This window comes from Macaca nemestrina, chromosome 4, assembly GCF_043159975.1.
Source record: "Macaca nemestrina isolate mMacNem1 chromosome 4, mMacNem.hap1, whole genome shotgun sequence".
NCBI lineage: Eukaryota > Metazoa > Chordata > Mammalia > Primates > Cercopithecidae > Macaca > Macaca nemestrina.
The window spans coordinates 68826109-68846379 of NC_092128.1; the positions used below are offsets into that span (position 1 = coordinate 68826109).

A 20271-nucleotide genomic window follows, 5' to 3' on the forward strand; every position below is an offset into this window, starting at 1 on the left:
ATAGTCTATACACTATAAACAGATAAGAAACCCAAAGTAAGGTATAGTGTTAATGGACTATGGATCCAAGAGCAAGCAAAAGTACTTCCAGAATTGTAAAGGATAATAAATATAATCCACTCAGACAGAGTCCAGACGTCTCTGCTTAACGTGTGACCCTGGGGTAGGCTTTCCCACAGTAGAAAGAAGAGAGCCTAAAACAATGTAACAAACAGTGGCAAAGCACAAACTCTGGTTACTGCTTTTAACAAGTTCCCTGCCTATGGAGGCTACCTAATTCATGACTATGAAATGGCACATGTGCCTGTGATATTGCTAATATCATCATAACACAGAGAGGCTAATTACTACCTAAGACATGATTTGGATGGAGGCCCCAAGGACAAGTAATTTAAAAACTTATTTTTAAAAAGTTGACAAAAAATAACAAAACAACAACAGCAAAATAAAGACTTTCCACTCAATATGAAGCTCAAAATAAAAAGCCAAAACAAGGAAGAAATCAAATAATAAATGTGATGGGCTGAATAATACCCCCTCTCCTCTCAAACAGGAGGTCCTAATCTCTGCAACTTGTATACGCTCTCTTATTTGGAAAAATGGTCTTTGCTAGTGTGATCAAAATGTGTGTCTTGAGATGGCACCATTAACCTGGATTCGGGGGGGTGGGGTGTAAATAAAGTAAAATATGTCCTTATAATACGAGGCAGAGGGATATTTGATGATACACAGAAGAGCCTCTTTTCTGGTGTGATCATGGAGGCAGACACTGGAGTGATGCAGTCACAAGCCAGAGAATGCCAGCAGCCACCAGAAGCTCTAAGAGGCCAAACCCAGATTCTCCCCTAAACCCTCTGAAGGAAGCATGATCCTGCCAATACCTTGATTTCAGCCCAGTGAAACTAATTTTATACTCCTGGCTGCCAGAATTGTGAAAGAATAAATTTCTGTTGTTTTAAGCTGCCAAGTTTGTAGTGATATGTTATATCAGCCATAGGAAATTAGTACAATAAGAGATATAGTTACAAAACCAATCAGAACATGAAATTAAATAAAATTTATTGTCTCCATAATGAATTCATACTCTGAAAAGATAAAAATTTGAAATATGTTCAGGATACTTTAAAAATGTGGTAAATTAACAACAGAAGGTTCTGAAAGTAATCAAAATGTTGTCATACAAAATTAATGAATTTTATAGAAAAAGAATTTAAGTGTCCAAGAAGAATCTCTAAAATTGACACTACTGAAGGAAGTATTAATAAATTAAAATGTGGTATTGAGAAGCATTAAAAAAAAAAAGATGAAAGTTTTGTAAAAAGCAGTTCAGCATCAAGTGGTTCCAATTATCACATAATACTTGGTAACACACATACACTTGCAGTTAAAAACTATAAACTATATGTGTATGTGTATTAGAGCCCATTAACACCATACCTTGCTTTGTGTTTCTGATGTGTTTATAGCCTATGGACTATAATTGAGCCACTGCACTTCAGCCTGGGTGGCACAGCAAGAACCTGTCTGTATAATCTGCAGGGCTATTTATTTGATTTGTTCACTGCTATGTCACTTTTTGTTGTTATTTATATTCATATTGTACTTGGCTTCGCCATGTGTTTAAATCAGAGTGTTATGTCATGAGCTCGGCTTATAATATCATCTAGACCAGAAATTCTAATTGTTTTTATTATTTTATATTTTTAATTTTATTAACTAAAAATCCCCTAATATTATGAATTTATACAAATTATCCTATATACACATACATATACAGTTGACCCTAAATAGCATAGATTAGCATTCCATGGGGCTACATAGATGTAGATTTTTTTCAGTAAATATATTAAAACATTTTTTGGAGACTTTTCACAGTTTAAAAAACTTTAAGTCTCAGACATACTATGTAACTTAGAAATATCAAAAAGATTAAGAAAAACTTAGATATGTCATAAATGCATAAAATACAAGGAGATACTAGTCTATTTTATCATTTACTGCCATAAAATATACACAAATCTGTTATAAAATGTTAAAATTTATCAAAATGTTCACACACAGAGCATACATAGCCCCATTCACAGTTGAGGTAAATGTAAACCAACACAAAGATGCAGTATTAAATCATAACTGAATAAAAGTAACTGTAGTACATGCTAGATTGCTGTAATAATTTTATAGCAACTTCCTGTTGCTATTGCAGTGAGCACAAATATTGTGAGTATCCCCTTAAAAATGCCTTGTGATGCCGATCGTCTTCATGTTGGAAGTTCGTCTCTCCAATTGCATCTTGCAGTGAAAAATGATACCTCTCGGTTCTCACATATTTTTTATTGTGTTCAGTGTTGTACCTTGAATAACTCCATGGGACCCATATGAGGTAGCACTAGTGAGGCTAAAAGTGCTCTGCAAAGGAAAAGTCATGACATTATAGGAAAAATTTGAATTGTTTGACATGTACTGTAGATTGAGGTCTGCAGCGTGGTTGCCCACTATTTCAAGATAAATGAACACAGCATAAGGACCACTGTAAAAAAGAAAGAAAGAAAAGGAAACTCACAAAGCCATCACTGCAGCTATCCCATCAGTTGGAAAAACCTTGCAATTTTTGTGAACTACCATTTTTATCTCCTCTGGAAAGTGCAACTTTTATATGGGGGCAGGATTGCTATAAGAAAGACACATCTATAGACTCTAACAGAATTTGGAGAAAAAATGAAGTTATTATATGACAACTTCAAGCAAAACTAAGGTGAAGGATCTAAAGCTAGCTAATTTAATGCTAACAAAGGATGGTGTGATAATTTTAGAAACATTTTTGGTTAAAAAAAAATGTCAAGATATCAGGACAAACAGCTTCTGGCAACCAAGTGGCAGCAGATGAGTTCTGAGGGGGCCATTATGAAAATCATTGGAGGGAAGGGGGTGGCAGCTCACACCTGTAATCTCAGCAATTTTAGAGGCGGAAGCAGGAGGACTGCTTGAACCCAGGAGAGCAAGGTTAGTCTGAGTAACATAGTGAGACCCTGTCTCTACAATATAAAAAAATTTAAATTTAAATTAAAAAAAAATAGGCAGGCATGATGGTGCAGTCCTGTAGTCCCAACTATTTGGAAGGCTGAGGCAGGAGGATTGCCTGAGTCCTGGAGGTTGAGGCTGCGAGCTGTGATCATGTGACTGACTGCACTCAAGCTTGGGCAACAGAGCAAGACACCGTCACAAAAAATAAAAGAAGAAAATAAAATCTTTGAAGAGAAGGGATATCTGCCTGAACAGATTTTTAATTCAGTCAAAAGTGCCCTATTATAGAAAAAGAAAAGCCACAAATGATACTTATTAGTAAGAAAGAGAAATGAGCACCAGAATTTAAGATTAGAAGGAATAAGTTTACATTTCTGTGCAAATGCAGCTGGGTTTGTGATCAGGACTTCACTTATTTACAATGCTTTTAACCCTCAAGTCTTGAAAGAAAAGATAGACACCAGCTGCCAGTTTTTGTTTGTACAACAAGAAAGCCTGGACAAAGCCTCCACCTCTTTTGCCTCTGTTACCCTGAGACAGCAATACCAACCCCTCCTCTGCCTCCTTCTCCTCAGCCTACTCAATATGGACACAGTGAGGATGAAGACTTTTATGATGATCCACTTTCACTTTATAAACACTTTTTCTGGATTGGTTCAATCAGTGTTTTCTCCCTGAAGTCAGGAAGGTGTTTCCAGTAAGAGACTACATTTCTAAAGTTCTTTTGATGTTGAAAAATGCCCCAGGCTTCCCAGAATCCCATGAATTCAGCAACTAAGGTATTGAGGTGGTCTGCTTGTCCTCAAGCACAACGTCTCTTATGTAGCCTCTAAATCAGGACTTTAGGACTTTATCACTAGGACTTTAAGGCTCATTACACACAATCCTCTATGGAAAGTACAAAGTGCGACTCTGTCTCAAAAGAAAAAGAAGAAGAAGAAAAAAAACTGACTGCCAATAGTATGAAACATAACCCTGAACGTGAGAACAACATGAAAGTCTGAAAGAATTATACCACTGAAGATGCCATCATTGTTATAGAAAAAGTCGTGAAAGCCAGCAAGCCTGAAACAATTAATTACTCCTGGAGAAAACTGCCCAAATGTTGTGCATGACTTCATAGGATTTACGACAGAGCCAGTCAAGAAAATGACAAAATAGACTGTGGATATGGCAAAATAGAGGGTCGGTGAAGGTTTTCAAGATACAGATTCTGGGGAAATTCAATAGCTAACAGATACCTACGAGAGGAGTTAACAGAAGACAGACAACTGGCTGAAGATGAATGTTTCCAAGCCAATGCTGGACAACGAGGAAGAAGACATAGAAGAAGCAGTGCCAGAAAAAAAATGACATTAGACACTCTGTCTGAAGGGTTCTGATTATTTAAGACCAATTTTGTGACATGGACCCTTCTATCATATGAGCATTGAAACTAAAGAAAATGGAGGAAATATTGATACTAAATAAAAACATTTCTTAGAGCAAATGAAAAAGCAAAATATAGACAGAAATGAATGTATTTCCATAAATTTACACTGGGTGTTCTGGTCTCTCCTGCCTCCCCTTCCACCTTCTCCACTTCTTTTGCCTCTGCCACCCTGAGACAGCAGTGCCAACCCCTCCTTTTCCTCCTTCTCAGTCTACTCAATATGGACACTATGAGTATGAAGATTTTTATGATGATCCACTTCCGCTTGGTGAATAGTAAATATATTGTATTTTTCTTATAATTTTCTTAATAACAATTTATTTTTCCAGCTTTAGGAATATGATACATACTATATATGACAAACAAAATATGTGTTAATGAATGTTTATATTATTTGTAAGGCTTCTGGTAAAGAGTAGGCTATTAATAGTTATGTTTTTGGGGAATCAAAAGTTATACTCAGATTTTTTAGTGCACGTGGGGTTGGTACCACTAACCCCTGCATTGTTCCATGGCCAACTGTATATATACATATGTATATACACATGTGCACACACACGTATGTGTGTTTTCAGACATTAGATAACTCAAGGCTATTGTCTTGGTGAGAAAGGAGGTAAGTAATAGGAATCTCAAATTTTCTCAGATTTTCTCCCTGAAGTCATTTTTTGAGAGTTGTGGTGCCAAAAAGTCAAGCTAAATCTAGCAGCAACCATCTTGCTGGGTATCAGAGACAAATAGTAAATTTCTGGACTATTAAATAAACTAATGGTTAGAGGATAAACTATTTGTTGGGGGTACCTAAAGAAAACTCTCGAAGACTGGATAGGATAGATATTTCGCTCAGGCCTTGGCTAACTTTTGAGCTGCTCACAAATGTAGTAAGACTCTATAGTAGATAAAACAATCAGACTAGGAGGCTGATAAATGAGTAAAAGTTACACAATGCTGAGGAGACACTAAACATGTGGATCCAGCCAAAGGGAGAAACCTCAGTGAACATTGGACATTTATGTGCAAACTCAGAAAAAAATATTGAAATAAGATCAAGTATCTAGGAGTAAGAACAATGCTAAAATAAGTTTTCCCTAACAAAGACTAAGTCTCAACAGCATCAAAGTCTTTCATACAATTTAATAGATTTTCAGAAAAACAAAACACATACCACTTTGCAGCAAAAGATAAACGTCCAGAGCCTGTACAGTATATCATTACAATGTTCAGCATACCATGAAAATTACTAGATATGTAAAGAACACAACCAAAGATGATCCAGATATTACAGTTAATAGGTAAGGGCTTCAAAATAATTATGTTTAATGAGTTGAACAAAGAAAAATATGAATAAAATCTATGTATTAAAGTGTAGTACTTTACACAGCAGAAGGTAAGAATACTGTATTTAAACAGAAAATGTTTATTGTGATGCACAAAGAGAAAAGAATAGAAATAATTGATAAGAACATGAAAATGTGGGTAGGGCACTGTCAGAAGATCTAACAGATATATAACTGGAGTTCCAGAAGGAAAGAAGAGCGAGAAAGGGACAGAATTAAAATCTGAAGAAATGGTAGCTGATAATTTTTCAAATCTGATGAAATATATTATCTCATGGATTCAGGCAACTAAGTAAACCATCAAAACAATAAATACAACAAAAACTACAACTAAGCACCAAACATAGCTGACAAGATCTAAGAAAAAGAGAAAACTTGATAAGACAGATTACTTTTAAAGATGCAATAATCAACAATAAAGCTTTTGGCTTACTTTCTAGCAGTAAACATAAAACAATGGAAACACATTTTTAAAATGTTGAAAGAACAAATAATTGTCAACCATAATTTGACACTCAGATGAATCCTTCAAAAATATTATAAAAATATTTACATTTCAAGAAAACAAAAAAATAAAACTGAAGGGATTTTCACCAGCCCACATGTGCATAAAAATACTAAAGGGAATGATTCACAATAAAGGTTAATTATGGCATGTAGATTCATGAACATGTAGGAAAAAGTAAAGAACATCAGAATGGATAAATATTTTGGTAAATATAAAAGATTATTGACTTTTGAAGAATGAACAATAAAATATATTTTTGCATCTGTAAAGTATGATAATAATAGGTCAATGAGAAGAAATACAGCTTCATTATGGAAAAGCAAGTATTATTAAAAGTTTCTTGCATTGTTTTTAGAAGTCATAAAAATGCTAAGATATGGTAGATCATAAGTTAATTGTTAAAATACTTTACTCTCTAGTGTAATTACCAAAAGAATAATAAAGTAAGATACAAATTAAAAGAAAATAGAGGAGGTAAAATGTAATGATAAAATGATTTGGTTAATCTTTAGCAATGTAAGAAACAAAGAATGAAGAAACAAAACAGGTAGTAGAAATTTTAAATATTAGCAAAGTAGTAGCCATAAACTCAACTGCAATTGTCATTACATTAAATATAAATGCAGGAGGAGTGGAACAAGAGGGCCAGATAGAAGGCTCCATTGATCATCTGCCCCATAGGAACACGAGTTTTAACAACTGTCTACACCAAAAAAAAAAAAAAAAAGAAGAAACCTTCCTAAGAATAAAAATCAGGTGAGCACTCACAGTATCTGGTTTTAAATTCACATCCCTGAAAGAGGTACTGAAGAGGATAGAAAAGAGGTACTGAAGAGGATAGAAAAGAGGTACTGAAGAGGATAGAAAAGGTACTGAAGAGGATAGAAAAAGTCTTAAATTGCTAATGCCACCCCTTCCCCACCCCTAGCAGCAGCCATGTGGTGCAGAGAGAATCTGTGTACTTGAGAGAGGGAGAGTGCAGCCATTGAGAGACATTGCATTAAACTCAGTGCTGCCCTGTCATAGCAGAAAGCAAAACCCGACTGAACTCAGCTAGTGCCCATTCACAGAGGGAGTATTTAGACCAGCTTTACCTGAAGGGGAATCACTCGTCTCAGTGGTGGGAACTTGATTGCTGCAAGCCTTGTCACCATGGGCTAAAGTGCTCTGGGTCACTAAATAAAAGGCAGTCTAGGCCACAAGGACTACAACTCTTAGGCAAGGTCTAGTGCTGAGCTGAGCTCAGAGCCAGTGGACTTGGGGGACATGTGACCTACTAAGATACCAGACAGGTGGCTAAGAAATTACTTGCACAACCCCTTTCCCAATCCCAGGAAACACAGCTTGGGGCTCCAAGAGAGATTTCTTCCTTCCACTTGAGGAAGGGAGAGAGAATAGTAAAGAGAACTTCATCTTGTATCTTGGATACCAACTCAGCCATAGTAGGATTGGACATCAGTCAAGATTGTGAGGCCCCCCTTCCAGTCCATAACTCCCAGATGATGACATTTCTAGACATCCCCTAGGCCAGAAGGAAATCTGCTGCCTTGAAAGAGAGGAACCAGTTTCAGGAGGATCCATCACTTTCTAACTAAAGAGCACATGGGCACGGGAATAACCAGCAGCAATACCCAGTTAGTATCATAGACCTTTGTTGAGACTCTGAGATGTGCTGGCTTCAGGCGAGACCCAGCACATTCCAAGCTCTGATGGCTACAGTGAAAGAGAACTTCTGCTTGGGAAAAGCAGAGGGAAAAGCAAAGGGAACACTGTCTTGCACCTTAGGTACCATCCCAGCCACAAGGAAGTATAGCACAAAGTGGGCTTTTGGGGTCCCCAATTACAGGCTTTGACTCTTTGATGGCATTTTCTGGGCCTTCCCAGAGCCAGAGAGGAGCCCACTTCACTGAAAGGTGGGTCCCAGGGCTGGCAGCATTCACCACAAGTTGACTATAAGAGCCCTTTGGCCTTAACTGAACATCACCAGTAGCCTGGCAGTACTCCCCGTGGGTTTGTAGTGGTGGTAGCCATTACACCTTTGGTAGTAGAGACTCCTTTGCCTGTAGAAAGGAGAGGTAAGAGGGGGAAGGACTGTGTCTTGTGGTTTGAGTGCCAGCTCAGCCATGGTACAACCGAACATCAGGTAATTTTCTACAGTTTCTGACCAGTCCCTGGCTCCTGGATGGCATCACTTCTGAGAGCCTTGAATGAACATAAGCCATAGTTGGGTAGTAGTTACAGTGAGCCTTGGGTAAGACCCAGTGCTGCGCTGGCTTCAAGTATGACCTAGTACAGCCCCAGGGCCACAGGGGTACTACAGTCACTCCAACCCAGCTACAAGTGGCTCACCACAGAGAGACTCCATTTGTTTGGGAGAACATAATGGAAGAAATCAAGAGTTTCTAACTGGTAATCCAGAGAATTTTTCTAGATTTTATCCAAGACTACTGTGGCAGTACCTCTATAGGTCTGCAAGAACCACAATGTTACTGGGCTTGGAGTCCTACCTAATACAGATACAGTTTAGGTCACAACACCCAAGTCCTGTCCAATACCTGAAAAATCTTTCCAAAAAGGTCAGGTATGAAGAAGTCCAGACTGTGAAGAATACAATAAGTACTCAACTCTTCAATGCCCAGACACTGACAAATATACACAAGTGCTGACACCATCTAGGAAAATGCGACCTCACCAAACAAATTAAATATGATACCAGAAACCAATCATAATAAAACAGAGATATGTGACTTTTCAGACAGAGAATTTAAAAATAGTTGTTTTTAGGAAACTCAGACATTCATTATAACACAGAGAAGGAATTCAGAATTCTATAAGGATAATTTAACAAAGAGATTGAAATAATTAAAAATAATTAAGCAGAAATTCTTGAGTTGAAAATTGCAACTAACATACTGAAGAATAGATCAGTCTTTTAATATCATAATTGATCAAACAGAAGAAAGAGTGAGTTTGAAGACAGGTTATTTAAAAATACACAGAGGACACAAAAGAAAAAAGGATAAAAAAGATGAAGCACACCCACAAAATCTAGAAAATAGCCTCAGAGGGGCAAGTCTAAAAGTCCTTGGACTTAAAGAGGAAAGGGAGAGAGAGGGATTAGGGTAGAAAGTTTATTCAAATGGGCAATAATAGAGAATTTCCTAAATCTAGAGAAAGATACTAATATCCAAGTACAAGAAAGTTACACGATACCAAACAAGTTTTACCCAAAGAAGACTATCTTGAGGCATTTAATAATCAAACTCCCAAAAGTCAAGGATAAGGAAAGGATCCCAAAAGCAGCAAGAGAAAAGAAACAAGTAACATACAATGGAGTTCTAATATGATTGGCAGAAGACTTGTTAGGGAAACCTTACATGCCGAGAAAGACAGGCATAAGATATTTAAAGTGCTGAAAGTAAAACAAAATACTTTCATCCTAGAAGAGTAAAAAAATCCTAGTTAAAAAATTCTTCAAAAATGAAAGAGAAATAAGGACTTTCGCAGACAAACAAAAGCTGAGGGATATTATCAACACCATACCTGTCTGTCCTACAAGAAATGATAAAGGAATTTTTTTCAATCTGAAAGAAATGGATGTTAATGAGCAATAAGAAATCATGTGAAGGTATAAAACTCAATGATAATAGTAAGTACACAGAAAAACACAGACTATTATAACACTGCAACTGTGGTGTGTAAACTACTCTCATCTTAAGTAGAAAGACAAAAAGTTGAACCAATCAAAAATAATAGCTACAACAACTTTTCAAGACATTGACAGTAGAATAAGATATAAATAGAAACAAAAAAATTACAAAGCAGGGGACAAAGTTAAGGTGCAGAATTTTTATTAGTTTTCTTTTTGCTTGTTCATTTGTTTAAGCAGTGCTAAATTATCAGCTTAAAGTAATATTTTATAATATAGTATTTGCAAACCTCATGGTAACTTCTAATCTAAAAACATATAACAAATACACAAAAAATAGAAAGCAAGAAATTAAATCATACCATGAGAAAAAATCACCTTCACTTAAAATAGACAAAAAAGAAGTAAAGAATGAAGAGAACACAAAACAACCAGAAAACAAATAACAAAATGGCAATAGCAGATCCTTACTTACCAATAATAACATCGAATGTAAATGTTATTTACATTCTACAAATTGTTAAAATTATCTTAATGTAATGAAATAATTGGATGAAAGGTCAATATATTAAAAATTAATTGTATTTTTATATATTAGTAATAAACAACTTTTTTTTGTAACATCTGAAATAGCATCAAAAAACCTACATTTAGAAGTAAATTTAACCAATAGGTATGTAGGACCCCACACTTCAAACTATAAAACAGTGGTGAGAAGAATTTAGAGACTTAAATAAATGGAAGGATATTTCATAGTTATAATTAAAAATATGAGTCCTGTGATTATATATATCTGTAGTTATTTCTACTCGATTGTTTCATGCTTTACATTTGCTACATTTTTCTGGAGGTCATTTTTTATCTTCTGAACTTTTTTTTTGAATTTTTAAGTGTATCTTTTTAATGATTTGGAAGTCATGTATCATTTTTTCTATTCATTCTACAGTTACCCACAGTGTTTAACCAACATGTTTAATTATACCCTTTTCTTTTAGCTTTTTTGAAATGTATAATATGCTATTAGTAAGTATGGTCAAATGTTCTCACCACAAAGAAGACGAGTGTTAGAGGTGATGGATATGTTCATTAGATTGATTTGATAATTCCACCATATATACATGTATCAAAATATGACATTATATTCCAAAAATTATACAATTGTTATTTGTCCCAATTAAATAAAATAAAAGTAAATTTTAAAATAAATGAATAAACTGTTTTCTTTCAATGTCTGGAATTACTAGGTATTAATATCCTCTATCAGTAAGAATGCAGAAATGGGCCGGTGCTGGTGGCTCACGACTGTAATCCCAGCACTTTGGGAGGCCTAGGCAAGTGGATCACCAGGTCAGGAGATAGAGACCATCCTGGCTATACGGTGAAAACTCGTCTACTAAAAATACAAAAAAAAATTAGCCGGGCGAGGAGAATGGCGTGAACCCAGGAGGAGGAGCTTGCAGTGAGCTGAGATTGGGCCACGGAACTACAGCCTGGGTGACAGAGTGAGACAATGTCTCAAAAAAAAAAAAAAAAAAATGCAGAAATGAGAAACATGAGAAACTCAATTGCATTTTCCAATCTCCATTTCTTATTTTGAGATCACACGCAGTATTATTTCCATTTTTTAAAATTTGCACACTATTAGTTAATTTTAATTAAAATTGTTTTCCGTTTTTGTTTGTTTGTTTTTTAAAGTTTGTAGCAACATTCTTTTAGCTGAAATTGTCTTACCCATTTCTATGGCAACTCTGTCATCATTTTGTAGTCTGCCCTAAGTGAGTCAAGACTCACTTCTTTCTCTTCTTGGAGGCTCTTCTCTTTCCTTAGATTTTGGTCTAATTGGTTAGACACTGCAACTCTTTGATGGATTCAAGAAAAGTAGTTACGATTCAGTAGATTTTCTAGCCTTTTCTCATGGTTGGTGAGCAGAATGACCTTACCAGATTTCTGCATTTTAAGTAGAAACCATAAGTTTATTTTAAACTTCGTAATGCCAAATGTCTGCGTAAATAGTTATATTTTACCCTCACATGTAAATGCTAATTTAACCAAGTAAAAAATTTGAGATTCAAAATGATTTTCCCTCAGAATGATACTGCTTCATCGTAGTCCAGTAACCAGTTTCGATAGTGAGAAGTATAATGACACTAATTCTTGCTCGATAAGAGATCAGTTGGATTTATTTGTTCAGTGTTTTTTTTTTCAGAGATTTTAGAATTTTTCTCACCTATGTTCTGAAATCTCACTTAAAATATGTCTAATTGCTGTTCTCTCTTGTTACTTTTATTTTTAAAAAAAATACTTCTCTACACCTGCTGGGTCTTCTTAATGCTTCCCTTCTGTTCTGATCAATTTTCTCCTGTTAATTCTTTGATAATTATTTTCCTGTCTCTCTTATTTCCTTTTATCACTCTTAATTCACTGATATTAAAATTTTAGCACCTTAGTTTCATGTCTTAATTCTTTATATTATTTTTCATATATATTAATGTATATACTAATTTTTTAAGTTCTTGGTGAATTCCTAGTTTTAATCTTTAGCTTCATTCATTCTGACATTCAGTTCTATCTAATTTTTCCTTACACACAATTTTCAATACTTATTTTGGTTTTTCCAGTTAATGGGGATTCACTTTTATATATCTAAGGACATTAATTACAATATGCGTTTACTTACTCTGTTTCCTCATGTTCATTGTGTGAGAACTTTCATGATACTAGTTTTCCTCAACTGCATGCCAGTTCTTGCCAGTATATAAATTTTGTATTTGAGAATTCCTGCCACCTGTTCTTTGGATGGTAGTTCAATATACCTTTCCTGCCTCTGGTAATTATATGAGCACCCTGAATGTATTATTATCTGGGGATTCTGATAGTTTTTATTTATTTATTTATTTATTTATTTATTTATTTTGAAGTTAAGGGCTTCTTGCTTCTTCTGAGAGTGAATAATTATCTGGGCCCATTTTTACATCTCTCTGGTCTCAGTGCATACACCATATATTTGATGTAGGAGAAAACATCACTGCTGCCCACTGCTCAATACAAGATGCTATGTAGTACAGTTGCTCAAAATGCAATTCTGCATTGACTCACCCTTCAGATTGCCTCAAAGCTTTCTTGCTGACTCTGACTTTGTATATTCCCTGGGAATTTTTCTTGCCATGAAGACCATCTTTTCTTGCAAATGCTTTGTACTCCTATTTTATGCTGACTGGTTTTTCTCCAAATCTCTTTTTGTTTCCATCAGTGTCTCTTATTCCTGAAATGGTCAAAATAATCAGCCTGTTAATGGTACTCTTTTTTGTTTGTTTTTCACAGCTACCAATAATTTATATTTTATAAATTGTACTTTGTTCACATTTTATTTGATTTGGCGCATATTGAAAAATACAGATTATGTACATAGTCTGCAAATTTGAATCGATCTCAGGGTCCTAAAAATATATTTGACGTATTTAGATTAAAATAGGCTCTTTTAATGTGAAGTCAACCTCAGTGTCCATTAACTAATGAGTAGATAAAGAAAATGTAGTATACATACACTTTGGAATACTGTTGAGCCATTAAAAGGAACAAAACAATGTATTTTGCAGCCATTTGGATGGAGCTGGAGGACATTATTCTAAGTGAAGTAACACAGGAGTGGAAAACCACAAACTACATTCTCACTTATAAGTGGGAGCTAAGCTTTCATTACTCAAAATCATACAGAGTGGTATAATGTACTCTAGAGACTCAGAAGGGGTAGAGTGGAAGAGGGAAGGGATAAAAAAAAACTACACATTAGGTAAAATGTACACTACTTGGGTGATGGGTACACTAAAATGTCGGAATTCATCACTATATAATTCATCCATGTAACCAAAACCACTTGTACCTAAAAGCTATTGAAACAAAAATAAATAAATAAATTAAGCTCTTTTAGAACACTAAGCTTCCTTGTTAAATAAATCAGTTAATATTGCAAAATTCGATTATGCAGGGAAAAAATCTCTACCTGTTGATATCACGATCCTTAATTTATCTAGATTTATAGATATATAATGTTAAAATAAAATTTTTGTCCTCTTTCTTTTCATATAATTTTTGGTGTTATGAAGCTTTCTGCTTGGCTATTAGGTCTATAAACTAGGATATATGACGGATATCCTTATTTAAGTTATGTCTTGTTAGACAGTCTTTGGGAGGACCGAACTCTTTCTATTTTTGAGAGCCACATTTTCCCTGGCTCTATACAATAAGATGACTATCTTTTTCTTATAAATTGCAGGTCTTTCTACAAGGCTCATTAATAATTCCTTTCAGAGCTCATTTTCCTACAACAGGAAAATACATAGGAGATCTCAGTGTCCTAAACCAGAATAAACTTTTGAATTGTTGCATGTAGTGGACCCCAGTCATTGACAAATTATACACTCCAATTAACTATTCATGTAAGTTCTTTAGTGAAGAGTCTCAGCATGTAGCCTACTAATTTTTTTAAAAGAGCCACCTTTCCTCTCCCTAAACTGTGAAACAGAGAACTTAATAGGTAATTCAGTAATACTTTGTGATAGCTTTATCCTTCATGAGCTGCTGGCCTGAGTCTCTGAGCCCAATTCCTTATATGAGAAGAGCACGGTTTTCATCTCAACTATTTTAATATTGACTTCTTTTATACTCATTTTGTTGAGAAATCAATTGAGTCAAATATGACTACTTGTAGTTTTTATTGCTTTGCATTAACCAATAATTATGTATACAAAATTGAACTAAGAGTCAAGAAATATAAGCTTAACATAGCCCCTCAGCTGTAAATGTTTTCATGAATTCTAAATCATATACAACTATCTTAATCAGTATAGGTAGATGTGTTCTGCCTGGCCAGGTCACAATTTCAAGTAGCATATACTAAAAGTATGTTTTAATTCTCATTCTTCAGCTCCTTTTTAATGACTTCCTACTAAGTCCAATTAATTGGACACACGCTGTCCTAGAGTAGCAAAATTAAAAATATGTGTTTTTGGTTTTTTTTTTTTTGTATGTCGATGAAATGTTTTCTCTTTTGGGTCTAAAAGTTATTGCCAGAGACAACTGGTCTTGCTGTCTAAATAGATAAGAATTACTTACTACTAACTATGCTAAGTAATGAGCATCTTCCTTAAAAGCTATTCTCCAAAAATGAAGTGTTCATTTTATTCATACATCAGTTCTGGAGAAAAATGTAAGATTATGCTGCCTTCTATTACCCACAGTCCACAGAAGCCAATGTTGCTCTATCTATGATAGGTAAATTGTAATATAGTTTCTGAAAGAGTTTCGGCCCAAATTAAATATGCTGCAGAACTTTGATATTTTCAACTGAGCATTTTTCACTTTATTTGGGGGTAGGGTACTTTTCCTTTTGATGTAGTTTGAGATTTACAGGAATAGTAAAAAGATCTCTATATATCCCTAGATTCACCAGTTATTTATGTTTTATCTATATTCTGTATTATTCTCTCTCTATGAAGATATGGATGTAATTTTTTTCCTAACCATTTGAGAGGATATTGGAGACCTCATTCCCCTTTAAGCCTAAATACTTCAAGTGCACTTTTGAAGAGTAGGCACATTATTTTACATAAACACAGAACAATTCCAAAGTCAGGACATTTAGATAGCACTATTTTTAACCCCCATATTCAAATTTCATAAATTGTATCAATAATATTCTTTAGATGTATTATTTCCTGGGTCTAGGATCTAATATAGGATCAGGCATTATATTTCCTTATTTTTTTTAGTTCCTCTAATGTATGACACTGTTAACCTATGCCCATATGTGTACAGTTTTTTTTTTTCAGATAAAATTTCCATAACAGTGAACTACAAATATTTAGAGAGTTTTAACAAAGGCCTCTATCTCATATATATATATATATACACTTTAAATTCTGGGGTACATGTGCAGAACGTGTGGGTTTACTACATAGGTATACATGTGCCATGGTGGTTTGCCGCACCCATCAACCCGTCATCTACATTAGGTATTTCTCCTAATGTTATCCGTCCCCTAGCCACCACCCCCTGACAGGCCCTGGTGTGTGATGTTCCCTCTATTTCTATAATCAGCACTACTATTATTATACAGGACATCTCTGCTGTCCTCAAAAGTGGGATCACATAGTACATGCTATTTTATGTTTGGCTTTTTTAGCTCAGCCTAATGACTATGTAATAATACATCTATGTTTTTGCATGTATCTGTTGTTCACACCTTGTATTACAAAGCAATTCTTAATTATCTGAATATAGCAAAAATTATTTATTCCTGTGTTGGCAGCTGTTTAGACTGTTACAGAAAAGCTTCTTTGAAACTTTTGGTACAAATTTTATTATAGTTGGTGCATATGTATTTTCGTATATATATATTGAGTAAATAGAAACGGAATCACCATATCATAAGGTAAACATATATTCAGTTTTACAAAAACCTGGCAAAACTGTTTTCAAAGTGGTTGGTCCATATTAAATCCCCACCAGCTATATGTGAGAGTTGCTAGTTCTAAAGAATAGGCAAAATGAATCGATGTGAGAAAAAAAAGTTAGAAAATGGATTTGTCTCAGGGTTGGGATAATTTCAGAGTGACTAATTAAGTGAATTTTGGACTTGACTTGGAGAACTTTAGGGCCCATTTTCTTAGATACCACACCTATATCTTATTAAGATTTCCAGTCAGACTTCTTAACTTTCATAATAAATATTCTGTCCTTCTTTTCACCTCTTTGTTTTCCAAAGCTTAAGAACTACCAGTTATATAGATTGCTAGCATTTTAAACTCTTGTCCAAGATTTTATGAACAAATTGTCTGCTTTTCAGTTTTTAATCACAAACTTAACTAAGAGAATTGATATTTAAGGAAGATGGTCTATTTGACCAACTATTCATGTATTACTCTAGGAATTCTACATTATGTCCTATTATCAGGTCACACAGCCCAAATATCAGTTATCTGTAACATGTTATTTTCCACATAAAAACATATGTCACTAGATTGCAATTTAAAATAAAAGTTCTTATTTTTTATTTGCTTGACAGTTGAAACTCTATTGATGTTTATAATGAAAATACTTGCTTTTTTCTCCTCTCTAGGATTCTGATTTCTGATTACTATTTAAGTTTTATTCATATATGCCAACGAAAGGCATTTCTAAAGTGAGGTATCACAGTTTTAAATCTTCAAATACAAGTTCAAAAAAAAAGTATCCAAAACAACAGCAACAAAACTCAGCTGGCTTATTCAGAGTGCTTTTCAGCAATTTACTCACTTAGGGAATATCTAGTTTTCATTGTGGATTAAACACCTCTGATCTGACTCACTGCTGTAAAATTCCCAGTTTTGAAATAGTATTTTGTTTTATTTGTCCTAAGAGACTGAGGGTTAACTGCTTTCTCCCATTTAGCTCTTAAAATATATCAGTTTATTTACAGTATTTAACATACATATATTAGGACCTTGTTATTCTATAAAAACAGAACTGCTTGTTTAATTAAACCACTAATTGTCTTAACCAAAGGAAAACATCTTACTGAAATAAATGATTTGTCTTGGTAATAGAAGTGTCAAAAGTGTAAATAGATCCCTAATTGATAGATAATTTCGCAACAATTAATTCTGCTGCCTAAGTATTCCCCAGCAAGCTCCACGTTGCCTCTCATTTTAGATCAGCACATCACCATCTCCTGCTTGATTATTTCTTTCCCTCCAGTCTTGCCCACTTTATCTATGCTACTACCTTTCATCTTTGTAAAGTGCACTTATGGCCATGTTACTCTGCTGCATGAGACGTCCCATTGTCTTCCTTCTCATACCACTATACAGCTCAAAATAAAGCCTAACCTCTTTATGTTGGCTTAAAAGCCTTTCAGAATTCAACTTACTTCTTCTGTCTCATCTCTTACCTTCCCCTGTTTTGCACCCATACTCTAATTATAATTATTTGCTAGCCTTATAAGTGTCCTTCTCTTCCGTGTGAATCTTTGTATATGCCCTTTTATTTTAACCTGGAACACTCTACAGCAGCTTTTATACTTCACTTAATGACTACTCTTGCTGTGATGTACTACTGACTAGAGGAAAAAGTTAGAACTATTTTTAATTAGTGGTGAAGGTAAGCCTCTGACAGCATGATATTGGATTCTGAAGATGAGAAAACAGCCATCTAAGGAGAAATAAGAGTAGTCTAGAAAGGGCAGAAGTCCTGAACTGGGAAAGATTATGGCTTATTTGAGTCATAGAAAAAATTCAGCATAGCTGGAGAGCATTGGAATGGAGAGAGAGACAGAGAAGAGAGAGTGACAGAAGATGAAACTGGAGAGGTATATACCGAGTGTCTAAATCATGTGTGATATCACAGACTATTCCGAAGACCTTGGATTTTAGTCGAAGATCATTTCTAAGCCACAAATAAGCTTTAATCAGGCAAAAGGTTTAATCTGAAAAAAGTGATTGCTCTGTTTGTATTGTAAACAGTGGATAGAAGTGGAGGAGGGTGAAATTGGCAGCTGAGAGATCTGCTAGAAAGTTACTGTATGTGGCATCTAGGAAGAAAATAATGATGGCTTGGGCAGGTATAAGCATTGGAAGGGGATAAAAGCTACTAATATATAACTTAGGGGATGAGCTAAACAGAACTTGCTGAGGAATAGCGAGTTGATAAAAATTCTCTTACATTTATGTAGAGAATTTCAGAGACTGGAATTTTTCTACAAGTGTTTTTTGTTTTGTTTTCTTTTGTTTGTTGTTGCTCTCTTTTTTTTTTTTTTCTGCAACAGTAACAGTGCATCAACAAAAAATTCTGATAGATACCTTAAACTTACCACACACTTATTTTGACAGCTTTTCATCTTATTTCTTAGAGTTTAGCTGATCTCCTTCATAAACAAGTTTATTCATGGATGGCTGAAAAATGCTTATTATTTCTATCAACTAAATAAAATGGCCTGCAGTAGTTGATCTTGACAGGACAATGCAATAGCTTTCTCGCTGATCCTTGTGACTCATTATTTCCTCTTCCAAACTCACCCCTGCGAACCCTATGCACCACCATCACAATTTCCTCAAGAACCATTTCAATTAATTTTCTTTTCTGCTTAATATAGTTTTTATAGCCCACTACACTCAGGATTAGATTTGTCTTTCAGACTTGATTTCTCCTTTCTTTTCCTCATGAACGCAATGTTTCAGCTAAAAATAGCTATTTAGTGTTCCTTGAATCCTCTAGAATTTTATCATTATTTTGTCTTTACTCTTGCAGTCTTTCACAGGACATATTAATATCCTCTCTAAAACAAAATTTTGCCACCCTCAGGACTTGGAATGAGAGTAATGCATAGTAGTTAAGATAATTAGCTTTGCAGTTAAAGAAACATAGGTGAGAATTCTGCCTCTGTCACTTAATAGATGTGTGACCCCACCAAGTTCTTAGCCTAAGGACCCATTTCCCTTTCTCTGAGATGGGGAAGATGAGAGTATCTACTTTATGATGTTGCACTAAAAATTAAATAAGACCTTGCTTGCAACACATTTTATAACATTGTTTAACATAAATTAAGCACTGAACAAATGACAGGTATCAATATCTTTATTAAGCTTCACTTTAAATGCTATGACTTTATATGAAAAACTCCTGGCATCAGCTTGAACTATATCAACTTGAATGTGATGTTATATATTCCCATTGTTATTATATATATTATGAGACATATATACATCAGCACAATGTCTTACATGTTCATTATCATAACCAATTGTCTACATCTGTTGCATCATTCTTACCACATTCTGCTGTGCAATAAGATTGTGTGTGTACCAAATATATAATAATTTGCTGTCTATATATTTTGTTTTTTGTTCCATATCTAATTCTTAGATAACCGATTTATGCCCTCCTTTCACATTGCTTACACCTGTATGAGAGTTAAGCCTCAGCTCACTGAACTCTATATGAGAGTTAAGCCTCAGCTCTCTCCAACACTGTCACAGCTATCGGGGACATGGATGGACCCTTGGTGTTAGTTGTTCCAGGTACATTCTTTTCCTCCGTTACTTAGAAATCAGAGCCCAAAAACCTCTTGGGCAATGTTAAGCTAAAGCTTGAGAATGGCCGTGTTCAGATATAATGCATTCTAAAATAGAGGAAGTTATGCTAGAGAGAGAGAGAGAGAGAGACGGAAGAATGATATAGTTGATCACAGAGAAGGAGAGATGGAAGACCATACAGTCCTCTATTGACAGATAAAATAATTTCAATTCATAGCTTCCTTGTTCCTGTTGTCAGTCTATTCTGCAATCTAGCT

At 34.8% G+C, this 20271-nt stretch overlaps 1 protein-coding gene and 1 long non-coding RNA gene across 3 annotated transcripts in view; one reads left to right on the forward strand and one right to left on the reverse strand.

The window, feature by feature from the left end:
* The window catches only part of LOC105475458 (zinc finger protein 804B), a 598392-nt gene that overhangs the window by 539966 nt on the left and 38155 nt on the right, over positions 1 to 20271 (forward strand). The window lies entirely within an intron of this gene.
* Positions 2334 to 20271, reverse strand: part of LOC139362787 (uncharacterized) — a 67323-nt gene continuing 49385 nt past the window's right edge. The window contains exons 2-3 of the long non-coding RNA XR_011622117.1: positions 13044 to 13209; positions 2334 to 2406 (exon numbers count right to left, since the gene is read on the reverse strand). This is a non-coding gene — a long non-coding RNA (uncharacterized lncRNA). The remainder of the gene's footprint in view (positions 2407 to 13043; positions 13210 to 20271) is intronic.